Below are 9,082 nucleotides of genomic sequence, written 5' to 3' on the forward strand. Positions count from 1 at the left end.
GATATTGTCGAAAGCAATATCTTACTTTTCTGATAGATGATCCATTACAAACATATTATTTGAATAAAGAAACGTAAGGGTCAGCAAATTATAAAAATCTACATTTCTACAAATTATTAGTAATTTCTACCGTCACACCCCATTGCTTCGTTATTTCTGTTTCTTCTTTTATCTTTTAATTTCCTGTAATTTTGATTGGTCAAGGACTATATAGCCTATACATTTTTTCAATCTTAAATCTCATCTTTATCCTTTATTTCTAAATATGCAAAATAGGCTTCAGCTACAAGTTAATTTAACTAGTTTAAACTATTTGTTTTTCTTTATGCTTTTGATAAGTGGAAATAACGATGCCAGTGTTTGTGCTGGTGGTCGTGGTGGTGGCGTGTGCTGTTTTCCCCTTGATTTCTTGTTATCATTCTCGACATTATACATGCAATTTCTACGATTATCCCTATCATCATCATCATCATCATCATCATTTAGATTACAGGAAATTTGACGCATATTATCGATACTAAATGTTTTAAAGTTGAAACAAATATTTAAATAAAAATTATGTATTTTAATGGCAATAAGTTAATGGAAGGTGTTGGGGAAAGAAACAGAGGAATTCTAATTTTGATCTCAACGGAGAGAAAAGCTATTGTTCGTATCCAATGAAAGTATTCAATTGTCAAATCAAAAGACGCGCACGTTGCCCGATTTCCATGAACATCCTGTGCTAAACTGCACCCCTCGATAATAGGTCAAGAAGGAGCGCGGATTAGACATTTCTCATGAAAGGGAGTCTTGGCATCTATTGTTCATGACTTTGTTGGGGCCGGAGTCGGCCGCAACCATTCACTCATCAAGGGCGACAAGAGAATAACAGATGAGAGCGAAGGGACAGGCAGATGTGTTGGGTATTGTTTATTAATCATAAACAGAACAGAAGAATGAAAAAAACAGAAAAACCTCTAGTATAATAAGGTCCCAGGAATATATGTCTCCTGGTCAGCTGCGCCCATGGTCAGCCGCCATGAACACTCAACAGCCTCTATATCAGCGGCTGGTAAATAACAACTGCAAACATACAGTCGAAAGCTAATGTGCAGCCTCTAAAATAGTCAACAAGCCGCCATGACTTCGTTCTGTGTTGTGCGCGGGATAATGCCACTGCCCAGCTACCGGGCCTTGCCTAATATATCTCCGCCTTTAAATATTCATGACGTCACATTCTAATGCATCACAATATGATATGCAAGTGAATATAAATATAAATCGACATTAATGTGTAATATATATATTCATGCATCTATGTCCAACAATTGCATCATAATACATGTTTTTAAAAATTATAAAGGGGAGGACTATTTTTCCTCGGTGGGATGACACTAGACCCACGTGACCCAAAAGTGATTAGGTTTCGCGGTCTGTGATTCAATTTAATTCAGCATTTATTTCCAATTCATTAAAAATACAAGGCATGATCATGTACAAACAAAGAGACAATAAAATAAAAACATATCATTGAAACATGAATAAATACAGACGAAAGTGATAATCAAAGTATTATTGCCAAATCATTGAAACAGTATAAAAATAAGAAAGATAAATGAATGGAAACAGGAGTGTACTAAAAAGCCAGGAGAAGGCTTTTTAAAACGCACACACCCAAAATAATAAAATTCTTAAAATAATTGTAATATATGGATGCGGCAAGTAGCAATAGAGTAAAAACAAATAAAACAAAAACAGAAACATAAAAAAACATCAACAAGACATAAAACAAAACTTATGGAAATTATTGTACTATGAGGATCTTAGTAACTTTGGATCAGTTTATTTTTATATTGCTTTTTAAAAATATTATGAAAGGTAATATTAAATTGTTCAAGATTCAGACTATTCCATATTGTGGCACCAGTGTGACGCAATGAAAATTTAGATAAGTCATTCTTATAATTCCATCTGTGAAGTTTTCGTGAAGACCTTGTATAGTGATTATGCATATTACAATTGAAAGAGAACATATTCATTAATTGAGGAGAAAGGGTTCCAGTATGATACCGCTGCATTAAAGAAGCAATCTGTAGTGTATTAATATCTTGTAATTTAAGGGTTCTTAGCGACTTAAATAGTTTCGAAGTAGGTGCTCTATAATCTGATCCCATACAAATACGTATAGCTTTTTTCTGTAATAAAAACAGTTTGTGTAGATGGCAAGAATATGTATTTCCCCATATTGAGTTACAATAGGTCAAATATGATAAAATGAAAGCGTTATAAAGAGTAATCAAAATGTGTTTTGGCGAGTCATATTTGAGTCGATTTAAAATTCCAATAATTTGAGAAACCTTATTACAAATAAAATTAATATGAACATCCCAACAGAGTGTGCTACTCAATATAACACCTAGAAATTGCACGGAGTCATAGAATTGGAGACGGGTTCCGTCTACCTTTAAAACAATGTTGCAAGTATTATATTGCACACCCCTCTTTCTAAAAATCACACACTGCGTTTTACTTTTATTTTAATGAAAGTTTATTGCACTTGAACCATGAAGATATTCGGGCAAGATTTCTATTCAGAATTTCAGTTAAGATATCAATATTTTCATGAGAGGCAAGTAGCGACGTGTCATCTGCATATAATATAAAATGAGAGTCATGGCAAGAATTAACAATATCATTTATGTACAATAAGAATAATAAGGGTCCTAGAATGGATCCTTGGGGCACACCCGTATTTACATTTTTAAAGATGATTTAGCTGTATTATATACAGTAAATTGTTCTCTATTCAATAAATATGACCTAAACCAATTAAAAGGTACACCTCTAATACCATAGTATTTCAGTTTGTCCAATAGAATATCATGTGAGAGAGAGTCAAACGCCTTTGACAAGTCCATGAAAATACCAATAACCTTTTTATCTTTATTTAATTCACTAATTATTCTGCCTTGTATTTCGATAACTGCCATATCTGTTGAAAAATTCTTGTGAAATCCAAATTGACTTTCATAAAGAATGTCATGTTTAAGTAAAAAATTATATAATCTGTTAAAAACCAATTTTTCTAATATTTCTAAAATACAAGGTAAAACCGATATTGGGCGATAATTAGTAAAACACTTTGAATCATTCTTTTTAAATACAGGTACTACCTTAGCTTTCTTCAATTTGGAAGGTACATATCCAGAACTTGAGGAACAAAAAAAAATATGGCTAAGAGGGTCTACAATATAACATATTACTTGTTTAACAACAGAAGGATCGATTTCATCGAAGCCACTACTTTTTCCAGACCGTAAAGATTTACATATCTGTAGTATTTCACTATTCGTTACCGGTGAAAAGAATAAACTATCTGAGATAGGAGCATTCATGAATGAAGAAAATTCAGTATTATTATCATCTAAACATATATCATTGGATAAAGATGATCCAATATTTATAAAGAACTCATTGAAATTATCTGCTATATCATTGGGATCCGTAAGTGTTAGACCACTATGATTGAATTTCGTTTCTGCCTCATTTCACTTACGTTTACCCAAAGTTTGATTTATAAGTTTCCATGTACGTTTAGAATCCCGTCTTATGCAGCTGAATTCTTTGAAATAATAATCCCTTTTCGCCCGGCGTAAATGAAATGTGACTTTATTTCTCATCACTTTATATTTTCTATAATTATCATTATTTGGTGAGTTTAGATAAGATTTGTACGATCGGTTTTTCTTTTTTATAAGTTTTAAAATTTCAGGAGTAACCCATGGTTTCCTCGCACGAGCTTTCTTTCTTTTAAGAGTCACTGTATTCAGAGGACAGTGCTTATTGTAAAGACTAATGAATGTATCGTAAAATAAATCGTATGCCTTTTCTGGATCGTTTTCTTAATATACCATAGACCAATCAATAGATGAGAGTTCTTCACTCAGTAAAGTTATATTCTCAGAGGAGATTTTTCGGCATTGGAAACATTCATTCTTCTTTACATGGCTTTCATTAAAGTGAGATATATCAAATATAGGGAAATGGTCGGAAACATCTGTGGTGAAAATACCTGAAAGAGAAAATGAACTGAAAACATTCGTGTAAATATTATCTATTATCGTAGCCGACTTATCCGTAACTCGAGTTGGTTTATTAATAAGAGCATGAAAACCAGAGGAAATGACTGCATTAGTAAAATCATGTACTGATGTATTTCTATTACTACTTGATATATCAATATTCATGTCTCCCATGAGATAAATATTCTTATGCTTAAAATCTTCGTTATTCATTACTTTATCAAAGAAAGCAGTGAAGTTAGTGACATGAGATCTAGGCTGTCGATAGATTACCCCTACAATTATGTCTTTGTCAGGATTGCAATCAATTTTAATAAATAAACATTCTACTCCTTCGCATTGTTCATTGAATTCGTATATTTTGAAATTTAGTACTTCATTAACAAATAAACCAACTCCACCACCACGCCCAGGTTAGTCCAGATTGGACCTTGTTGTTTGGAAGTGCCCTTTCCCAAAAGCTAACATAGAGGGCACATGTCTCCCAATCTCTAATCAGCGACAATCCACTCATCTTCGCTAGTCCAGATTGGACCTTGTTGTTTGGAAGTGCCCTTTCCCAAAAGCTAACATAGAGGGCACATGTCTCCCAATCTCTAATCAGCGACAATCCACTCATCTTCGCTCCCCACCAAGGTCCAGTACAAAACTTTGCTGCATCAGAAAAGCTAAGCATCAATCAAACAAGTTACACGGTAGGGGGTCAGGTGCCCTAGTCTCACACACCAAACAAGACACATTTTTACCCAAACAACTTCACCTCAAACAGGATGAAAAATGCAAAGTTGTGTGTTTTTTTACACTGTAATCATAAGACTTCGTGTTCATGCACTTAAGAAATATCTATTCAGCGCCTAATTTCTCCCTCGCCAAAAGATTCCACCCATGAACCAAGTATTAAAGTTTGAATAAGTAGACTACACCAGTTGCAAGGAGACACCAGCTGGTAAACGTCTCTGGCTCAGGCAGTAATCAAGAGATGCTGACCCCCTCCCCCATCGTGGTCAATGGGCAGTGGAGGGTCTAATCAGACCAGTGTCCTACAGGTACAACTAGTCTCTTGTACCAAACTTTTGCTTCCACTCAAATACAAGTTTACCCCCAAGGACGATGAAAATACACAGATGTGACCGATGTTCTTCAGAATGGACATAATATACCGCCATGATTATTTGATATTCAAATTTTGTTCTATTGAAATGTTCTCTTACCCAATGATTTCATCCCTTGAATAAGTATTACAGTTTATATGACTAGACTACAAAAATCAGGACCCTGTGGCTTCCATGAAATTACCTCCTGACCTCCATGATAAGGGGCAGTCAATGTTTTTGGGAGCTATTAATAGCTTATGGTTTGGACATGGTTTGTTATGCAGTGTTTGCAGTGTATTCCATACTACGGACATCCAGCTAGTTGCTATAATTATATAATAACATTCATAAAAGATCCTAGACATGGTTTCAAAAGAAAGTTTTAAAAACATTGTATAACATTAATGAAACAATATTTCCCTTATGTTAAACATGCAATAAACCTTATTTTTATTATGCCAAGCAGATATATTTTCCTAAATGGTATTTAAATATCTTTACCCATACTTGACATTAAAAAAACATTAAGACACAAAATTATATTCTTCTAACGATTTTATAATGTTACATAATTAATATTAATTTTTTTTTAAACGTTCGATGTTATAACCATGATATGATGATAAAAAAGTCATGTTTGTTTTCAAAATATTTCGACAATTTTTTTTTCATAATATTGTTCTGATTTTTTGATAGGAACACAATAACATTTTATTTTTATTGACATCTACATGTACCTTAATTGGATGTAAAATAGCATTTTCAAAAATGTTGTTAGAATATTACTAAACTCGAATTGAATTCTTGAAGAGTATTTTTGAAGTGTTTTCCAAAAAGTGTTTTTCAAAAATATATTAGAAACATCCTGAAGATTTTAACATAAATTGTCATTTTGAGAAACAAATTAAAACAGATATCGAGTTTATAATGTTAATACATGTACGTACATTGGATGTGATAATGAATGTTATGAAAATATGTTAGATGAGCTTTTGCCGTGGCTGTCGTCCGTCCACAATTTCAAAATGCTTCTTCGCCATTTCAAGTCCCCCGATTTCAATATTGTTTGCTTTATATTATTATGATTGCACTAGGTGGGGGATTCAAAATGTCTACACGGAATTTTGAAACTCATTTAATATGCTAATTTATGCGCATTTTTCAAAATTCACAAAAATGCATTCTTCTTTATTTCTGTTGACCAATTTTGAATTTTTGCTTCCATCTGGTAGAGCTTCATGAAGGTCACCAAACTTCTACACAGAATTTTGAAGTTTGGAGTAGAAAATTATCTATGCTAAGTGCGAAATTCAATCATAAATCACAGAAAATGCCTCTTCTTTATTTGACGACTGGATTTCAAAACGCTGCTTAATTCTTTGTCATTTCAAGTATAATTTCAATTCAGTTTGCTTTATATGATAGCACTAGGTGGGGGAATCAAAACTTCTACACAGAATTCTGAAACTCATTCAATATGCTAATCTATGCGCATTTTTTAAAATTCACAAAGAAATGCCTCTCCTTCGTTATTTGTTGACCAATTTTGATATTTTGACTTCGTTCTGGTAGCACTTCATGAGGTGCACCAGATTTCTACACAGAATTTTGACCAGAAACATTTTTATGCTTATTTATGAGTATTTTTTAAAACCCACATAAAATGCTTCTTCATAATTGTTGATCGATTTTTTTTTTCCTTCCTTGTGGTAGAAATTTATGAGGTTCACCCATTAACTTCTGCACAGAATTTTGAAATTTTCAGTAGAAAATTAGTTATGCCAATTTATGCGAAATTTATTCATAAATCACAGGAAATGCCTCTTCTTCTTTATTTGTTGACCGATTTTGATTTTTTCCATCTGGTAGAGATACATGAGGTTCACTAAACTTATAGGCTACATCATTTGTTGATCAATTTTAATTTGCTTTATATGATCACTTTAGGTGGTGATACAAAATTTCAACACAGAATTTTGAAACTCATTAAATATGCAAATTTATATATTTTCAAAACTCACAAAAAATATGCATTCATTTGTTGAACGTTTTAAAAATGAATCAGAAACATCCTAATTTTGATATTTTTATGATATCATTTTTAAAGGACAAGTCCACCCCAGAAAATTGTTGATTTTTAATAGCGAAAAACTCTAACAAGCACAACGGTGAAAATGTCATCAAAATCTGATAGTTACTAACTTTCCATTAGTTTTAACAAAAGAGATATATGCTCAACTCGGACATGCAAATGAGAGAGTTTTATTGATGATGTCCCTCACTCACCATTTTTGTATTACATGTATATTGTTTGAATTATAAAATATATGTCAATTTTTTAACAGATTTGACAATAAGGACCGAGTAGATCGAACCAATTGTTAAGTCAATGGTAATACCATATGTTCAGGGAGGAACAAAACTTTGTTTCACAAGACAACAGGGATATAATTGGAATATTTAATATTTCATATAATAAAATACAAAGTTGAGTGATGTCATCAGTCCCCTCATTTGCATACCGTCCAGGATGTGAATAAAACTGTTTTATGAACATTGTAAAGCGAGATTTAAAAATGTCTTTCTTATTGTGCATCTGATTTTGATTTAATTTTCCAGTATTCTTATTTTTTTCTCATTTATTCAAATCAACTTTTTATGGGGCGGACTTGTCCTTTAAGCAACAGATAATTATCATGCAATGGGTGTCGAAACAGAAAACTTTCTCACAAAATTATGATAATACATATTTTTTTTCAAATAACAACATTTTGAAAAAAAAAAGGTTTTCCTGAAGTGCGAATGAATGTACAACACACATTACTATACACAAAACTATAATGAGACATGTCTTCTAATTCATAGACATCACCATTAATGTTAAATCATATATTATATCTATAATTGCACTGCACTTTCCGCCATCATCTGGTGTTTACCAATGCGAAATGATGCTGATATTTTTTTCGAGTTATACCATATTTTTGACTTGTATTTAATGTAACATGACAAAGCTTGCGTGCGCTTGCGAAATCTTTTCTATCCAATGAACGCCCTTATATTTCTCTATTCTTAAATTTAAAGGTAATATCTACTGAAAATAATAAAAGAAAACATTTTTTGATGTGATAGAATAATTTTGATTGGCACATATACTTTTTTATATGAGAGCGCCGCTAAAATCACACAATTGTGACGATGGTACAACGTTGGAATGTAGTTTGTTCCTGGGTTGTTAGATAAATTACGTTATGCCAACGTTGGGAAAACATTCAACATTGGGAAAACGTTTGGCCATCTGGACATATTCATTAGCTAGAGAATGATCAAAATTTCAGCTTATATAATATACGTGATTATGTTTACGTACCTGTTTAAAGTTTCACAAATGGAGCCTGATTAAGATATAATTTTCAAGGTAATATATGGAAAATGTTATTCTGCCAGGTATCGGAAAGTTGTCTCATATAGGAATCAACTGGTTTCAGTGGATAGGTGAAGATAAAGAATGATATTAGGTTTAAGATTAGGATAGGATTAGAATGGGATAAAATATTTTATCAGTGGGATAAAGTCGGGTGAACTTCACCTTGAAAGTACATTAAACTTTTGAAAACATTCACTTGCAACACTAGATGATACCATTGCAACACTTTCTTAACATTTTTACAATACTAAACATTAACAACGATTATATCTTCCAATTTTGTTTCAAATTATATCAAAATGTATGGTTGCAGACATTAGTATTAGAATATGTTTACAATGTTTTTTGTGTCGCTGTTTAAAGTTAGGAAAATGTATTAAAGCAATACGAAAACCATTCATGTACCTTTTCATATTATCCATACAACATTTCAATGATATTTTTTGTCTTTGCAAGTTTTAGGAACTTAATTGATGAATCAATTTTCAGAATCAAAT

Source organism: Lytechinus variegatus, chromosome 8, assembly GCF_018143015.1.
Source record: "Lytechinus variegatus isolate NC3 chromosome 8, Lvar_3.0, whole genome shotgun sequence".
Lineage (NCBI taxonomy): Eukaryota > Metazoa > Echinodermata > Echinoidea > Temnopleuroida > Toxopneustidae > Lytechinus > Lytechinus variegatus.